Here is a 19,272-nt window from a genome sequence, read left to right on the forward strand (position 1 = left end):
ATAATAGTAATCATTTCACAATGTATACATACATCAAATCATGTTGAACATCATTAATGTATATACAATTTTTATTTGTCAATCATATCCCAATAAATCTGATGAAAAATCTTTTTTAAAGGCCCCTTGGTAGTCCTCAAAGCAAGACTCAGTCTGTGGTTTGAAGTGGAAATATTACTAACCAGGATTATCTTCACAGAGGGTAAGCTGGTCCATTGTAAATCCTTTAACAATGATGTGTTTCAAACCATGTAACTCCTCTGGTCAAAGCCCTCAAGGGATCCCTGTCTCTCTCCACTAAGAGATAAAGCCCTTTCAATTACCTGCAAGGTCCTGCAGGATTTTTCTTAACCGTCCCTCACCTCCCCTCACCACATCCTCTCACCCCATTTCCTGCCTATATCTCTCTCCCTCCCTCCTGATCTAGTCACTGTGCTCCAGCCAGGCTGGTGACCTTGTTATTTGTCATGCATGGGAAACATGTCCCTGCCTCAGGGCCCCTGCACACACTTGTCTCTGCCAGTCTGCACCCCAATCCACCTAGCGCACTCCCTCACTTCCTTCAAGTCTCTCCTCAGATGCCACCTTACTATTAAGGCCTTCTCTAACCACCCTAAATAAAACAGCAGCACCCCTTCTATTTGCCGATCCCCTCGCCCACCTTTACTTTTCTTCTTAGCACTAATCAGCACCTGACATTCTATTTATTATTGATGTGTTGCATAGAGAACATGAGTTCCATGGGGCAAGGACTTGGTCTTTTGTTCAGTGTTATATCCTCAACAGTTACAACACTGTCCGTCACTAAATACACACTTGTGGAACTAATTAATTAATCTGATCTTATTGTCTGTAGGGCAAATAAGAGAATATTTAAGGCTAGAGTTCTATCATTACACACACACACACACACACACACACACACACACACACACACGAAGCTAAAGTAGCCCAAGCATTCAAGCCTTGCTTAATTTCCTTTTCCAGAGGTACTTTTTCCCCAGGGCTGTCTAAAAACCTGAAAACAGTGTGGCACAAAAGGACCCAGAAAATGTAACCTTGAACAAGTCATTTCACTTCCCTAAGCTTTGGTTTCTCATTGGTAAAATCAAGAGTAACTGTAATATGGCATGCTTAGCTCACTGAGTTACTGTAAGAATCAAATGAGAACAAAATAATAATGTACGAGAAAAATTTTGCAGTCCGCAATGCACACGGCAGGTGCAAGATTTAATCATCACACTCCTGGACAAATGTGGACACAAGTACATGAGATGTGATCATATTTGCAAGTCCACAGTATTAAATAAGTGAAATATCGCCCATCAAACACACACTGGTTTCCAGATTCTTTGCAAACTCTGAAATGGTCATTGACCGTTATAAACCAACAGAAAAAGGGAAAAACGGAAAAATAGCCAATGGAAGCAAAGCAAAGGAGACTATTTTTCTTTTTAATGTAGAAAGCACTGCAGGAACATATGTTTATCAATGGTCTACAATTATATTTGCTATAGAAAAAAATAATTGATTGGCTCTAAAATATGAAAACAAGCTGAAGTATTGGAATTAGTAAATGTTTAAATTCCCTAAAATGTAACCCTGGGTCAACTGGCAAGGCAATCCAATCTTCATAAACGTATACAAAATTTTTATTTGATGTGGGCACATTGTAAGGTTTTGGTGATATCTGATGGAACCTCTAGCAGTAAGCATTTCTAGCTTCTAGAAAGAACAGGAAACTCTGCTAGGTTTATACTGATAGGATATAGAAGGTGGGAAAAGACAATCAGGTCTACAAAAGTTCAGGCATCCTGGAGCAGTAATGATGAATCTAGAGATTCCCAGCCAGAAAACAGGAGCCTAATTTCTAGTTGCCTCTTTGCCAGGAACCTGAGGAAACCTGTAACATTGTTTCTGAATGCTAGGGCTTGAGAGCTTCATCCAGAAAAATGCAGGCTAAGATGTGGTGATATCTTTCCAGCTGAAATAGTCAAGGATGCCCTGTATAGACCACGTGGGTCCAGGAAGGGAAGAGCTTGGGAAAGAGGAAGATGGAACTCCGCTGAGAAGGAAGCAAACAAGTGAAAGGAAAACAAGTAGAAGTAGGAGGCCCCACCAGGCCTCCCAAGATAGCCAAGCAGGAAGCTAACCAGGAGCAAAACAAGGGAAATTCATGCATGTATGTGTCAAATCCTGCGCCAGGTGCTTTACTGGTGTTATCTCTTTGATCCTTGCAAGGTTCCTAAGACACAGGTATTCTCCTTATCAGTTGTCACAAATGAAGAAACTGAAACTCAATCCTAGGAGGGGGCTCTTGGCAATTCATTCACATAGTCCTTGAACGGATATTCATTGAGCAGATAGCCTGTACCAGGGGGTATCTGTCTAGAGTCTTTTGTCATTTACAAAACACTTTCAGAAGAATTTTTGTTTGAATATCACCGGAACCCCGCGAAGTAGGAAAAGAACATTATCCCTGTTTTACAAAAAATTAAGAATCTGGTTCATGTTTTTGTTTTATTTTTTTCTTCCCGAGATGGAGTCTTGCTCTATTGCCCAGGCTGGAGTGCAGCAGCACGATCTGAGCTCACTGCAACCTCCACCTCCCAGGTTCAAGCGATTCTGCTGCCTCAGCCTCCTGAGTAGCTGGGACTACATGTACATGCCACCATGCCTGGTTAATTTTTGTATTTTTAGTAGAGGTGGGATTTCACCATGTTGGCCAGGCTGGTCTCATCCTGACCTAGTTCGTGATCTGCCCACCTGGCCTCCCAAAGTGCTGGAATTACAGGCGTGAGCCTGGTTCAGGCCCGGCCTGGTTCAGGGTTTCTAGCCTGGGCACTGTTGGTATTTTGCTCCACATAACTCTCTGTTGGAAGAGGCCGTCCTGTGCATTGTGGGATCCACATCCGTTGCCTCTACCCACTAGGTGCCCAACAGCACTCCCACCTGCGTCACAAGTTGGGATGCCAAAAATGTCTCCTGGAAGCAAAATAACCTCCAGTTGAGACCCACTAATCTAGTTGAAGAACTTGCTTAAGGTCAGCTGATTTTAATGTGGAGAATTTAGAATTTGACCCTCATTTTCTGGCTTCATGCCAGGGCTCTGCCACAAGACTGCAGCTTCCTTTAGAGAATCTAAATTTATCTCCTTTCTTCAAGGCAAGCTATATCAGAAAAATCTCATAGACATCTATTTAAGGAACTTTTATTGAGAACCTATTATGTGCCCGTGTTCTAGGAAGTCAGGGTACATAGTATAAAAGACAAACAAGGTGTCTACTCTCATTCTAATAGCTGAGATAGATAATAAAATAATAAGTAGGCCAGGTCGGGTGGCTGACACCTGTAATTCGAGCACTTTGGGAGACTCAGGCAGGCAGATCACTTGAGGTCAGGAGTTTGAGACCAGCCTGGCCAACACAGCGAAACCCCATCTCTACTAAAAATACAAAAATTAACCGGGCGTGGTGGTACCGGGTTGCATTGGAAGCTGTAGTGATTTGAAATCGTGCCACTGCACTCCAGCCTGGGTGACAGAATAAGACTCCGTCTCAAAAATATAATAATAAGTAAATAAATTAGGAAGATCATTTCAGATAGTTCTATGGAGAAATTAAAAGAAGAATGGCATAGATTGGGATGAGGAAGAGTAAGAAGGCTCACTTTAAACAGGATGGTCAATGAAGGTCTCTGTGATAAGCTAACATTTCAGCAGCTGCCCTGAGACTGATTTGGAAAGAGCCTTGGGAAGAGTGTACCAGGCCCAGGATCTGGCCAGTGCAAAGATCTTAAGGCAGAAAGGAATTTGAAGAATTAGAACAGTGTTTTTCAAACTTCAGCATGTAACAAATCACTTGATGGTCTGGTTAAAACACAGATTGCCAAATCCCACCCCTAGAATTTCTGATTCAGTAGGCCTGGGGTGTGGCCCAAGAATTTGCATTTCTAACAACTTCCCAGGCAAGGCTGATGCTGCAGATCCAGGGACCACTGTTTGATAACCACTGAGTTAAAGCATCAGCAGATAAAGTAATTGTGGCTGGAGTGTAATGAGTGCAGGAACAAGGGGCAAGAGATGAGATCAGAGAAGCTGCAGGAACCTTGGCCTGCCCTGGCACTACAGGCCAGATGATGTGTTGGATTTTATTTTAGGAGTGGGAAGGCCTTGGAGGATTTCAAGTAGGGGAATGATATGATCTGATTTCAATTTTCAACAGCTCACCCCTAGCTGTTGGTGGGGCAGCGAGTCGAGTTTATTTATCTAGTACATATTTTCAAAAGTCTTTATTTCTAATAAATTCCATCTACATTCCTGTATAATATTACAATAAGCACTATTGCAAACCTGGATATCAAGTCAGAAGGAGAAGGGAAACTTCAAATCTTATTTTTATGATACAGGCACTATGACAACCAGAGTCAAGATAATTAGCCCTAGTCACTGGACAATTAGCCAGTGATTGCTCATTAGCAAGATAGCATGTTTAGTATTTATCAAAACTATGCATTTAAGCTGAGACTTTTGTCTCTGATGTAAATTCTGATGTTTGATATACTGACATGCTAGTCTAATACATATTTGGCTGTGCTTTTCATGTGTGTTTAACAACTTGGAATGAGCTACTTTTTCCAGTGACAGGACAGCCTCTTGTGGGTGTTTTCTGAGGGACAAATGGTGACAAGAAATTGCCCTTCTCTAAGTCAGGATGCCACTGTAGGATTCTCATAAAAGTTTTACTGACCCCTAGTGGAAGATACAGAAGCTCTACCCTGCTTGCTTATCTTGGTATCTTCTGTTTTCTTTAAAGATTTTCCTAAAGAATGTGTGTGCCACATAGAGACTCACACCCTGCCTTCTAGAGACTCACACTCCAGGAGGAGAAACAGACATGGAAAGAAATAATCACCATAAAACCGGCTCCGTGCTGTAATTTACAAGGGAAGGAAGAGGCTACATTTGTGCGGGTCCTTATTAACATTTGTAGATCCATTTATAGATGGAGTCACTGGAAGAAAATGAGAAATGAAAATGTCAACTATTGAAGGTGATGAAATCAGGAAGTCACCCACAATTCATGTACATTTTTCCTGTTGGATTTTAGCACTTTTTATTATGCAATTGTCTGCCAATGATGCCTTGACTTCTTTTTTCTTCTTTTTAAACTTCTGATACCCCACAGAATGAAGCTTCTCTCACCTGATGTCAGCTGAATATTATTTATCATCTGGCACTTCTATGCAACTATGGTACAATAATTATTGGTGCTCACAATGATAATCATGAGACCCTGGAAGGTCTTAAAGTACCTGCCAACTCACTCAAGTGAGGTTAAATCATGTCCAGTCCTACTTCAGTGAGTTAAGTGAGTTTATGATAGTCTAAATCATTTATAGTTGGTGATCTGTGTATAGTGTATGGGCTAACTTGTTATGAGCACACGAATAAGATGGACCATAGAGCTAGTTATCCAAATGATCCTGGATGCTCCAAGGTTGTTTCTTTGGTTGAATTTCCTCTATTTCTCTGAATTCTGGTTTCTTGAGATGTTTAGAGCAAGTTTCCAGCTCATTTTCACAATGCTTGTAGCCTTTCCAAATAGGTAAAAGTGTATACATATATCTACAAAAGTCTGCATGGCTGGGAACTCTGGCCTCCGTAAGCCATTATTCTGAAAACTTGCAATCTATACAAACTAAACTATTCCTCCAATTATACACTCTGCATGACATTAGGCCAGCCCCAGAATACCAACCTCCCAGCTATTCTACCTCAACTTCTGTCTCTTCAGACACTTGCTTTCTTCATTTCCCAGTGAGTGATCACATTGTAGAAGTGCAGGCAACTCAGGAACTGTAAAGAAAAAGGTATAAAGAAGACTAAATATATTTTGACATATTTCTATGTAAATTTCAGCAGAGGCCTTCTCTCTTTGAAAATCTGAATATTTAAACCTCACTAAAGCACATTAGAAATATACATTCTGGCTTTAAGTAAGCCCTGAGAAGGGAATTGTCATCAGAAGCATAATTCATCGTTCTCTAATTGTTCTCTCCTACTGAGGATTTTAGCCTACGATAGCCTACCCTGGCTGCTGGCCCAATAATTCCTTATGACACGGGAAAAATGCAGACTTTAGTCCTGTTTAAGACTGGATAAGCCTGGTTCCTTTCTTGTTCATTTTGGCCTGTGGAGACTTGTTGCTAATGGGAACCATCCATCAAAGACTGCTCTTGGCTCAACACAGACAGTCCCCACTGCTTTGTAAAGCTTCCCCTCCCCCTACCCCCTCTCCACCTCTAACCCCCACCAACTTCTCTACCTATGCTCTGATCTGACCTGTCACTGCCCCTTCCCCCACTTTGACTAGTCTGATCTTGGAATTCCTTGCAACAGGAACTGCCAATTGCTGTAAATTACATGCCACCTTGACAAGGAGAATGCTAATCCTTGAAGGGTTTAGGAAGAGACTACCAAACTTGTTTTGTAGGTGCGAACAAGCTCCCTAGTCAATTGGAGGTGACGTGACTTTCTACTGCACTATGGACTCCCTTTCTTCCAAACAACATGGGACCCCTGGGCAGGGGAAGGGGCCGCAATGAATAAGCTACCACTTGCCTGACCACAGCCCACTTCCTATGTTCATGGATAAGATCTCCTGCCTGCAGCCTTGAAAAACCTTTCAGGTATTTCCCAATCTGGTCTGGTGTTATAGTATCAGATAGTTGTTCAACTGTGTACACTTTAATTTGTGCAGAATATTTACTTAATGAACTGCATTTCTTTGGAGGCAGGAGAGAATAGGGGTTAAACTCAACAGTATTGGAGTCTGACTGCCTGCATTCAATTGTGGCTCTACGCCACACTGGCTCTGACTTCAGGCAAGTTACTTAAGAGCTCTAAGCCTCAGTTTCTTCATTTGCTCCTACCCGAAAAAGAATGATGATGACTACTTCAGATGCATATGAGATAATGCATAGAAAACACTTAACACCTTGCCCGCATCCTGGAGGAGGTACTCAGTAAATGTGGGGGTTTTTTTCAATATTTTTTTTTTAGATGGAGTCTCACTTTGTCACCCAGGCTGGAGTTCAGTGGCACGATCTCAGTTCACTACAACTTTTGCCTCCTGGGTTCAAGCAATTCTCTTGCCTCAGCCTCCCGAGTAGCTGAAATGACAGGCGCCTGCCACCAAGCCCAGCTAATTTTTGTATTTTTAGTAGAGACAGGGTTTCACCATGTGGCCAGGCTGGTCTCAAACTCCTGACCTCAAGTAATCCACCCGCCTAGGCCTCTCAAAGTGCTGGGATTACAGGCGTGAGCCACCGTGCCTGGCCAGTAAATGTTAATTATTATGATGTCCTCTCACTCTTCCATCCCTCCCCAAATCTCTGGCAGACCCTTAAAGTGACTGGGTTTCACATACTGGTTTTTCAGCAGTTACATCTTCCAGAATTTGAATTAACGTCTGTCATAATTAAGACGGACATTTCAGCAAATCATGCCGAAATGTTGCAGTGGCTGTGAAAGGACATGTTCATTCATCCATTTACCCATTCAGTAACAAATATTTATTGAATACCTACTGTGTCCCCTGGTGTGCATCATGGTGCGTGAAAGACCAAGTCTTAGCCCTTAGAGACCATGAAGTCTACCCAGGGAGACAATGGTGAATAGAGAAATGAACAAATAAGTAAGTGCTAAATGCTAGTACTACTCAGGAAATGATACGGGCTCTGAAATGGAGATGCTATTTAAACACAGTAAACAGGAAGACTTCTCTGAGGAGGCATTTAGGCAGGGACAAGAAGGAGCCAACATTGAAAGGATTAGGGGGAAGAATCTTTCAGGGAAAGGGAAAAGCAGATGCAAACACCCTAAGTTGAGCTGAGCTGAGCTGAGCTGAGCTGACTGGTCTAGAAGCAGAAAACAGAACCAAATGGCTAGAGCCTTGTGACTGAGATACCCAGGCCCTGCATTTGTGCAGCTCCTGTCTGAAGAGGCTGTTCATGACAGTAGGTTTGTCTGTTGTCCACATGAAAAGGAAGCTCTAGAGATTCAGAAAGACTAAGGTAAGGGGCTTGGGGGATGCAAGCCCAAATCTTCTATTCTTTTCCAACCCCTCACTATCCAATTTACTAAGCTTTGTATTAATGCTTTCATCCAGGATAAAACTGACCTCTTCTGGGCTCCACTTCACTCTGTGGGGAACTCAATTGTAGCATCTTTAAACCATTACTGTGTCTATTCTTTTATATGGCCACCTCCCCTATAGGACAACAGTGCCAGGAGAAGTGGATTATGTCTACTGAATCCTGGTAACTCCAGCATCTAGCACAATGCCTACCCTTAGTTGGGGGCCTTATAAATGTTTGTTGAGTGAATGAATCATCACTGAATTTATTGTGCTTGCTGTTGCCAGGCAATAAGCTAAATGCTTTAAATATATTAACCCAATTAATTCTCTTTACAACTCAGAAGGTATGTACTATTATTAGCAACATTTTACAAAAGAAACTAAAGCCCAGAGAGTTATGTAATTCACTTGAGCTCTTACAGCTGAGAAGTACTCGAGCTGGGATTTGAACTTAGGCAGTCTGGCTCAAAAGCCCTTGCTCTTAACTTTGTCACAGCAGTGCTTCTCAAACTACTATCTATGAGAATCACCTGCAGAACATGTTAAAATACACATTCCAGGGACTCATTTTGCAGAATTTTTTTTTTTTTTGAGATGGAGTTTCGCTCTTGTCACCCAGGCTGGAGTACAATGGCGCGATCTCAGCTCACTGCAACCTCCACCTCCCAAGTTCAAGTGATTCTCCTGCCTCAGCCTCCCGAGTAGCTGGAACTACAGGCATGTGCCACCACACCTGGTTAATTTTTTGTATTTTTAGTAGAGACGGGGTTTCACCATGTTGGCCAGTGTGGTCTCAAACTCCTGACTTCAGGTGCTCTGCCTGCCTCGGCCTCTCAAAGTGCTGGGATTGCAGGTGTGAGCCACCATGCCAGGCCACTTTGCAGAATTTCTGATTCAGTAGTTGTATTAGTTACCTAGTTATCATCTCACAGTTTCTGTGGGTCAGGAATCTGGGCACTGCTTAACTGGGCACTGTAGCACAGAGTCTTTCACAAGGCTCCAGTCTACATGTTAGGGGCTGCAGTCACCTCATGGCTTGACTGGAGGAGGAACCAATTCCAAGCTCATGCCCACGGCTGTTGGTGAACTTCAGGTCCTCGCTGGCTGTTGACAGGAGATGTCAGTTCTTTGCCACATGGGCCTCCCCAAAAGGCTGTTCTCAATGTAGCAGATGGCTTCCCTCACAGCAAGTGAGGGAGAGTGTGGCCAAGACTGTAACCAAATCCTTTTGTAACCTCTTCTAAAAAATGACATCTGGGCCAGGCACAGTGGTTCACACCTGTAATCCCAACATTTTAGTAGGCCTAGCGGGGGGCAGGTCACTTGAGGTCAGCAGTTCGAGACCAGCCTGGCCAATATTGCAAAACCCTTCTCTACTGAAAATACAAAAATTAACTGGGTGTGGTGGCATGTGCCTGTAATCCCAGCTACTTGGGAGACTGAGGCAGGAGAATCGCTTGAACCCTGGAGGTGGAGGTTGCAGTGAGCCGAGATCGCACCACTGCACCCCAGCCTGGGCAACAGAGTGAGACTCTGTCTCAAAAAAAAAAAAAAAAAAAAAGACATTTCATCACACTTGCCTAGTCTTAGAGAATTCCCACCACCCTAGATATGGGGTGGACCCAAGAATGTGTATTTTTTAAATTTATTAAATACATTCAAAAATTTATAAAACTATAGTCCAGGGTGGGGGGCTGGCTTCTCCACATCTGCGGGTTTTATCTGGAGTACTTTGTGCAGTGACTAAGAATGTGTATTTCTGACAAGCCCTCAAGTCATGATGATCCTGACAGTGGAGGACTGCTTTGAGCAGCACCAGCATACTATACTGAAGATGTCAGTGAGTGAATGAACAAACGAATCAAGGATCCAACAAACACATATCCTTGGCTGGGCGCAGTGGCTCACACATGCAATCCCAACACTTTGGAAGGCTGAGGCCAGAGGATTGCTTGAGCCCAGGAGTTTGAGACCAGCCTGGGCAACGCAGTGAGACTTTGTCTCTAGAAAATAATTTAAAAGTTAGCTGGGTGTGGTGGCACACACCTGTGGTCCCAGCTACTCTGGAGACAGAGGCGGGAGGATCACTCGAGCCCAGAAGGTCCAGGCTGCAGTGAGCTGTGATCTCACCACTGCACTCCAGCCCAGGCAACAGAGGGAGACCTTGTCTCTAAATAAATAAACAAAATAAAAATGAAAACAAAAAGCCTATTCTTGACTGGATCATATATCACATTTTCACAGGGTCTTTCTTCTCCTTGGCTGTTTTCACTGCCACTTGCATTCACAAAGGCACCTGTCAAGATTTGTCAAGAAGGTGACCATGACCCTAGGAAACCAGGTGTTCACTATGTCATGAAAATGGTGGGCTCACCTGACATGGATACATCCTATCTTCCACTTCTCAGAAGTCTTACCTCCAGGAGCTATAAAACCTTTCCCTGACAGCCAAAACTTGCCTGGTGAGTTATAGACTCACAGAGCAAGGAGGAATAATTTCAAGAGATTCCCTTTCCTGCTTCCTGCTTTTAAGGAGGTATAATAAGAGAAGCAAATTTTAACTCTACTGGGGTCCTTAAGAGCCTGACCAGAGAGTGGCTTCCAAATTAAAGCAGATTTGTTCTTCCTGCCTAAATCAGACAGGACTCCCCAGTTGGTCTTCCCTTGGACAACTTCTCTGACCTTGCTTCCTAAGCACCGGCTGTGTTTGACCCCCTGCTGCCTGGTGAGAAGCGGATGGGCTCTGGAATGCTGGTCCCAGCTCTCACTGAGGACTCAAGAGACAAGCAGCATACACTTCCCCTGCCCTGCCTGAAAGGAAGAGTGTTTGCTGGAGCTGAACAGCTGCCTGGGGTGCAGGGAGGCGAATGTTGCTAAATATATGTTCTTATTGTACATTGGTGTGTCAAGAAAAATTATATCTCCTTGTTCTCCACTTGTGTATTCTTTAAAAAAATTCCGTACACAAGCACGGGGCGCCTCTCAACTCCTGGCCCCTGCATGAAGAATCTGATTGCAACCTAATTTATTTTTCTCTCCACGCCCTTAAAATAAATGCCCTCTTCCTCTTGTCACATTCTGACAGCTTCTGGTGCATTCTACCACTCCCATTACACACAAGGCTTGGGTCTCTGAGTTTCTTTGCCTCCCAGGCTTGCTTTGAACACCAGCCTTTCTTAGGCTGGGACTCAGGGTAGCATGCCTGAGACGGCCAGAGGAGTCTTTTAAATGTGTCCATGAAGCCGGATCACGCCTGTAATCCCAGCACATTGGGAGGCCGAGATGGGCGGATCACCTGAGGTCAGGAGTTCGAGACCAGCCTGGCCAACATGGTGAGACAAACTCTACTAAAATAAATAAATAAATAAATAAAAATTAGCTGGGCATGGTGGTGTATGCCCGTAATCCCAGCTACTCAGGAGGCAAGGATGCAGAATCGCTTAAACCTGGGAGGCAGAGGTTGCAGTGAGCTGAGATTGCGCCATTGCACTCCAGTCTGGGCAACGAGAATGAAACTTCATCTCAATAAAAAAGAAAAAAAAAAAGAAAGAAATGTGTGCATGAGTCTCTTTAAAGTGCATGGATAAGGCCAGGCATGGTAGCTCACACCTGTAATCCCAGCACTTTTGGAGGCAGAGGCAGGCAGATCGCTTGAGGTTAGGAGTTCAAGACCAGCCTAGCCAACATGGTAAAACCTCATCTCTACCAAAAATACAAAAATTAGCTGGGCATGGTGGCACGTGCGTATAATCCCAGCTACTTAGGAGACTGAGGCATGAGAATTGCTTGAACCCGGGAGGCAGAGGATGCAGTGCGCCGAGATCGTGCCTCTGCACTCCAACCTGGGTGACAGAGCAAGACTGTCTCAAAAAAAAAAAAAAAGTGCATGGATATGATTATATGTGTATGCGTGCAAATGTATGGCCCTAAATCAGATCATTATTATGATATTGATTGGGATGTTTCCATCAGGAACTCAGTTACTGATTTGAATGTAGCACTGAGATTCTTCCCTTAATTGAAAAGAAAGTGGCTTGTACCAGTTGGTCTCTTAATCCAAGGTAGAAAATTGATTTTCATATTTATGAGGACCAGGCTCCTGAGTATTCTCTCAGCCACCAATATGGAATTGACAAGGCTCCACGACAATTACTTTCATTCCCTTCAAGCCCATCCTAGTTTCTTCTTTTTCGTTTTTAACTTACATTGGGAACCAGAATTGCCCTACCTACTTGCCACATAATGGTAGGCAATAAAATTTTTTTTTGACTGAACAGCTAAGTGAATAAACCCATATTCTCAAGAAAAGCTAATTAAAATAAAATAGGGTAGATATATTGCCTAAGCCAAGTCCTGCTTTAAGACAAACTGGCCTATTAAAATATGACAAAATGGATCGATTTTGGCAATGGTTATTAATGCTGTAAAGGAATCTGTATTGAATGAAAAGCTTCCTTTCTGTGTGAAATTCCTTCCTCTCCAGGTGAAGTTGATTATTTTGTCTGGTATGGCTCATCCTGGGACCTTGTTCATCCTCTGTAGTAATGCTGCTCCCATCTGTGCTTAGGTGTGGACACTTATTTATTTATTTATTTTTGAGACAGGGTCTCACTCTGTCCCTCAGGCTTGAGTGCAGTGACACAACTATGGCTCACTGTCGTCTCAACCTTCCAGGCTCAAGCGATCCTCCCACCTCAGCCTCTCAAGTAGCTGGGACTACAGGTGTACCACTACGCCTGGCTAATTTTTGTGGTTTTTGTAGAGATGGAGTTTTGCCATGTTACCCAGTCTGGTCTTGAACTCCTGGGCTCAAGTGATCCTCCTACCTCAGCCTCCCAGTGTTGAGATTATAGGTGTGAGCCACGTTTTATTCCAATTACTGATTTGCATACTACAAGTTTCTTAAGGAGCATTAACTTTGTGACGACCAGGATGATCTGTTTTTCACCTCAGCTTCCTGAATACTTAGCAAGTGCTCATTAAATGTGTATTGAATGAATGGGTGAAGGATGAGCAAATTCCTCTAGTAATGCAATGTAATATGCTGTAATACAATTTAATTTTGGGAGGAAAGTTTGGGAAAGGAGAAGAAAAATTTTAAGTTAAACTAAAGGGTTGAAAACAAATACCACCTAGAAAATTAATCCTTTTGATAAATCATCTTTTAAATATACAGGCCAATAGGAAAATGGAATTTTCTTTACAATAGATTTATTTCTGTTGATATTTCAGTGCTGCTTGTAATCAGGAAAGGGAGGCACACATTTAGAATTACTATATTATTTCTGTAAGCCCATTTGCCTTATTCTCAGTAGGCTCACTACTGGCTGGAACTCATTTTCAAGGCTAAATCCTTCACCCAAGTATTCAATTTATTTGGCTCTTGAGAGAGGTCATTAGCTTTCCCGGGATACATGTCCCTGCAGTAATGAAGTAGCCTCATGGCCAGGAAACCAAAATCTAGTCCTGCATCACAGCCATCTCCCTGGCCCTGTCCTGGCCTCCTGAAGTGGTGGGGCTTGGAGGCAAGCTGCCAAGGCTCAAGGCTGGATGTGTGCACGTGTCTCCTCTGGCTTCATGGCCAATATCATCAATAAAGTGCTTCTCACTTTAAACCTTTTAAAATAGAAGTTTCTCTTGGAGATGAGAAAAGATGAAATTTCCTATAAAACTATATGGTCAAAGAATACCAGCTTTACCCTTCAGAAGCTGGAATGATTTTTTTGCCTCTTTTAACTCTGAAGTCTATGAGTGACTAAGCAGCATTGCTACCACTCATGGTCAACAGAAAAGATGTCTTCTGCCTCTTCCTCTTCCAAATGCAGGTATGTGTCTAGCCAACCATGATGTGAATAAAACGTCCTTGCTGGAAGGGATCTGCATTTCTTTATATTTCTTGCCCTCCTGCAGGGATGACTTTCAGTGTCCTGCAGGTAAACAGTAGATTATATATTTTCAAAAGTTTCTAATTTAATATCTGAAATGATTATGAACAGCAAACTTTTAAAAACAGATCAAAATAGGATACTAAAGAGAGTTGTAACATTATCTTTCTCCGGCTTGTTTCTGATGCAAGTAACAGCATATCCAAACTAAAAGTGGCTTAAACAAAAGGTCCGATCAGTAGCTTCTCACTTAACAGGTGGTCTAGAGATTGGCATTGGTTGGAGAAGCAGATTGGAAACATCATAAAGAGTCTAGAGTTTTTCAGATTTCCCATTTTGTAACTTTAATGTGTCAGTGATGTCTGCACTAATGCTACCCCATCTCCAAGCATCTTTGTTACCCCAACTAAAAGCAGGAAGAAAGGGAAGTGACAGCAGTTTCTGTTTGTGCTTTCTTACCAAAGACAAAATTGTTCCAGAATACTCACCCTTCCAGCGTTGCCCAAAAGCAGATCACACACCTAACTACCACCAGCAAAAGAGAATGCAATGACCATGACTTAGACGGTCAATAATCCACCAGAGCAAAGCCTGCTTTCCCCAGCATGTTGCTGCTCAGTACCTAAACACAATTAGGATTGTGTTAGCAAGGAAGAAGCATGGGATATCGAATAGGCCACGGATAGTTTCTTCTGTGCAGGTTTGTTACAAAGGTATATTGTGTGGTGCTGAGGTTTGGGGTACAGTTGAACCTGGCACCCAGGTACTAAGCATAGTACCCAATAGGTAGTTTTTCAGCCCTTGTCCCGCTCCCTCTCTTCCCTCAAGTGGTCCTTAGTGTCTCCTGTTGCTGTCTTTATGTCCACGTGTACCCAATGCATAGCTCCCAGTTATAAGTGAGAACACGCAGTATTTGGTTTTCTGTTTTTGCATTACTTCACTTAGGATAATGGCCTCCAGCTGCATCCGTGTTGCTGCAAAGAACATGATTTTGTTCTTTTTTATGGCTGTGCAGTATTCTATTGTATGTATGTACCACATTTTCTTTATCCAATGCACTGTTGATGAGCACCTAAACTGATACAATGTCTTTGCTACCAATTCAGCTTTTAAAAATTGGTTAACAAGAAACCAAAACCAAATTTGGATGAGAGTCATACCATTGTCTCTCTAGCATATCAAGAAACAGGAGTAGATGGCATTTTGTGGGGGATCTTTTGGGTAGACATGATTATCTTGTAAGATCTATTATTCTGAGGTCTAGTTGCTTTTTAGGTCTACAGGGTGTCTAGTTTTTGAGTATACTGTATTTCATCCCTTTTTGTATATTTAAATTAAAATGAATGTATTTTTTTTGAAAGCCATTTTAGTATTACCCATATAGCTTCCATTCGTCTTCATTTAGGAAAAGCTTTTTTGGCCAAGATAATCCAGACTCAGGAACAGACATGAACTTATACCTGTATCTCTACTGATAGTCATGATGTTATCAATACCAGTATGTTTCCCCCCAGCTCATCCTCTTCCTAATTTTATTGCCTGCTTCCAAAATGAAGGCTATAGGTAGAAGTCAGGAAGAGGTGAATTTCCAGATGACTAAGGAGTAGTAGAAAGAACACAAGAAATTCTACAATTAATGTTGATTCATTTGCTTCCTTGGAGTAACACCTCCTCTCATTAAAGAACAACCTTATTATCCCACTGTGAGAAGAAAATGACCTCACAAAGGTGAAATACTATGTGGCATGGTAAGCTTCCAACAAGTTTTATTTATTGCTATCCTGATGATAAGAAAAATAAGTCCGGTTCTGAAAATTTATATTTTTACAAGTTACATAGTACTGTAGAAAGTTCAGAAAACATAAATAAGCAAAGAGAAGATACCCATTATCCTATTATAACGGGTATGGTATACCCCAATATCCATTATCAAGTGATAATCAATGTCAATATTTCCACATATACACTTACAATATTTTTCCATTCATATCTTTGTATTTTTAAATAAAAGTTAAATCATATAAAACAATACTGTTTGCAATTGAAATTCTCTCTCTACAATATATTGCATACATTACCATATGGATATATACAGTTTTACTGAGTGGTTCTGTGTGTTCATAGTTGCTCTACATTTTACTCAAGCAATTCCCCTGTGGATACATACATTATGAAGGTATTTCTACATAAAAAGGAACCCTGTGGTTCAGAACTTTGCAACATTCAAAGTTTTTCATTCTCCAGTGAGTACTCCCCATTTACAGCAGTGTCCCCAATTCTGCAATGGGGAATGCACAACCCCAGAGTGTTCTTTCAATTTATTCCGACTCCTTCTTCCTTAGTGTGAGTCTTGGTACTAGTCCCGTGCTGAACTGCTTTTATCATCAATTCAAGTTTCCAGAGCATTCCGAGCATTGGAAGACCCACTCCCCACAACTGCTTCATAGTAGCTCAGGCAGAACCTGAAAGAGAATCTGGAAAATGTGACAATATCAGCACTGTTCATAGGAATTTTCTAGAACAAGTGTTTCTGTAAACCTGGATGGAATCCCCTGGGCCCTGAATTATAAACCGCGAATTCAAAGCCACAGCAACACCTGCTGCATCCAACAGCTCTTAGGAGCTACTTCCTGGAGCCACTCTGAATCCTCCAGAGCCTTTCCATCCATCTTCCACCATCCCAAACATTGGAGCTGAGTGCAGTTTTTAATTGTAGGAGCCTTAGTAGATTTACTTACATATGTTTTTATTACCCAAACTATAGTATATGCTTGAATGATTTCAGAATGTGGCCACCTATCAGGGAGACAAATATTTATTGTGGTGAGAGAATATTTATTCTGGTGGTGAGAGATGATTCTTATGGTAGCTAACATATATATATATATATATCTTATTACTTAATATGAGTCAAACATTTTATCTGAATAATTTCCACATTGAAAAAATTGGGTTTTATCTGAATAATTTCCATGTTGACAAAATTGGCATTTCACTATTATATTTTCTCTGTTTTATGTTTTTATTTCCTTCTAGAGTTCCTTATGAGTTTTAAAATATGACCATGTAAGTCAAGCACCTAGCTCAGTGCCTCATGTAGAAGGCATTCAATAAATGATATTTCCCCTTTCTCTTCTGCTTTTTTAAGGTGTTATGGCTTACAGGGCATTTTGATGTCCATCATTCATTTGATCTTCTTTTTTTTCCTTCAACTTTTAAGTTCAGGGATACATGTGCAGGATGTGCAGGTTTGTTACATGGGTAAACATGTGCCATGGTGGTTTGCTGCACAGATCAATTCATCACCCAGGTATTAAGCCCAGCATCTATTAGCTATTCTTCCTGATGCTCTTCCCACATCCCCATTTGATCTTCTTAACCCCGAGATGGAGGCAACACTCTCTTCATATATGTTTTATATATAAGAAAGTATTCAAATTTAGCTGTTGGTACTACTTCCTTTTTTAGATTATGAATTCTTTAAGGACAAATACCTTCCCTGTGTTTCTTTTTACCAAACAGCTCAACATGTCAGGTAGAACAACTGATACATAGCAACAGCAAGACTTTTTTTTTTTTCTATTGAAGTCTATCTTAAAAGTGGGTGGTGGTTGTTTTTTGCTTCCAGAAGTTTTGTTGCTGATAAAATAAGACAAAGTACTCATTCTAATGTGAATTTATGGAATGATTGTCTGCCCATAAAAAATTATTCTCCAGCTTGGAGCAATTAAAGTAGTCCCTCTGCTCTCCAAATTAATGTAATTAATACTATAGTCCTGGTTGTTTATCATGTCTTGATAATATCACAAGTGAATGAAAATATTGGCTCTTTTATCCCCTTAAATAGCGGAGATGAAACTGTTCGAGCTCTAATGTTACAACAGCTGTTTCTCATGTCCCTTGGAATATAATTGGTTGGTACTGAGGTTACTAAATTGTGAGAAATTGGCTTTGGTTTTATGCTTGCCTACTTTTGGTGGAGGGAAAGATGGGAAATGTTAGTTTTCTCTTGTAATGAAAAGGCAAAATCTTCCCCAATGAAATGGCAGCTTCCGGGTCTCATCTGTATAATTTTCTTCAACAACCGACTGTCTCTGGGTTTCTTGGATAACACGCCTGGGAAAGCAAGACCATTCTAGCTTCCCTGCTAATTAGCTCTCAACCCCATGCAGCTGGCTGAAATACATGTGGGCTTTCCCATGAGGGGCTTTTTCTGGAAGTCACTATAAAGTGATCTGGTCTCCAATGACAAATTCAGTAGGGGATTTGAGACCTTAATTATCCCAAATAGTTTATAGGAGCAAGATTCTTTTATCTGAATGTCTTTATTGCTTAGGACAGTTGTTTTCAAGGTGTCGTTCCTAGACCAGCACTGTCAGCATCACCTAGCAACTGGTGAAACATGCAGATTTTCAGGCCCACTCTAGACCTACTGAACCAGAAACTCTGGAGCAGGGAGGGTCCAGCAATAGAGTCCAGCAATCTACGGTTTAATGAGCTCTCCAGGTGATTCCGATGCACAATAAACTTTGAGAACCACTAGCTTCGGGTATAACCAGGTTTTCTTGGTTTGTGGTCAGGCAATACTCATTAGTCTGCTGCTAGCTTGTCCACTGTTTAATCTTCATTAGTCTTCCAAGGAATTGAGTGTGCAGCGAAGTGCATACTCGCCTTCATACCAGCCTCCTCAGAGCAAACTCACTCCCTCACTCATTGTCACTCTCTTGCTCATTATTGTCTGAGGTTGTAGGGCAGTGCCTCTCAGTCTTTACTGTGCTCATGAATCATGTGAAAAACTTGTTAAAAGGCAGATTCTCATTTAGAATGGCCAGAGCAGGGTCTGTGAGTGTGCGTTGCTAACAAGCTTCAGGTGCTGCTGCTGGTCCAGAAACCACACAGAAGTGACTGGAGGAGCTCATATATGTGACACCAAGTATATGCCAGAGAAAATGACAACTGTAAAGGACACATACCAGTTAATTGGTACAATATAGGCAATCTAAATAATGATGAATATTATAACAGTTTATCAGGTAGTGCTTCTTTTTTGTTTTTTTTTGAGACGGAGTCTTGCTCTATCACCCAGGCTAGAGTGCAGTGGCACTATCTCGGCTCACTGAAACCTCTGCCTCCCGGTTTCAAGCATTTCTCCTGCCTCAGCCTCCCGAGTAGCTGGGATTACAGGCACGCGTCACCGTGTCTGGCTAATTTTTGTATTTTTAGTAGAGACGGGGTTTCACCATGTT

At 41.9% G+C, this 19,272-nt stretch overlaps 1 protein-coding gene across 1 annotated transcript in view; it reads right to left on the reverse strand.

Annotated features, from left to right (window-relative positions):
* Positions 1 to 15,775: 15,775 nt before the first annotated feature.
* The window catches only part of SAMD12 (sterile alpha motif domain containing 12), a 489,284-nt gene continuing 485,787 nt past the window's right edge, over positions 15,776 to 19,272 (reverse strand). Inside the window, exon 6 of the transcript XR_003028690.5 lies at positions 15,776 to 16,500. The gene's annotated coding sequence lies outside the window, so the exon portion shown is untranslated. The remainder of the gene's footprint in view (positions 16,501 to 19,272) is intronic.

The sequence above is a fragment of the Pan paniscus genome, chromosome 7 (genome assembly GCF_029289425.2).
Source record: "Pan paniscus chromosome 7, NHGRI_mPanPan1-v2.0_pri, whole genome shotgun sequence".
NCBI lineage: Eukaryota > Metazoa > Chordata > Mammalia > Primates > Hominidae > Pan > Pan paniscus.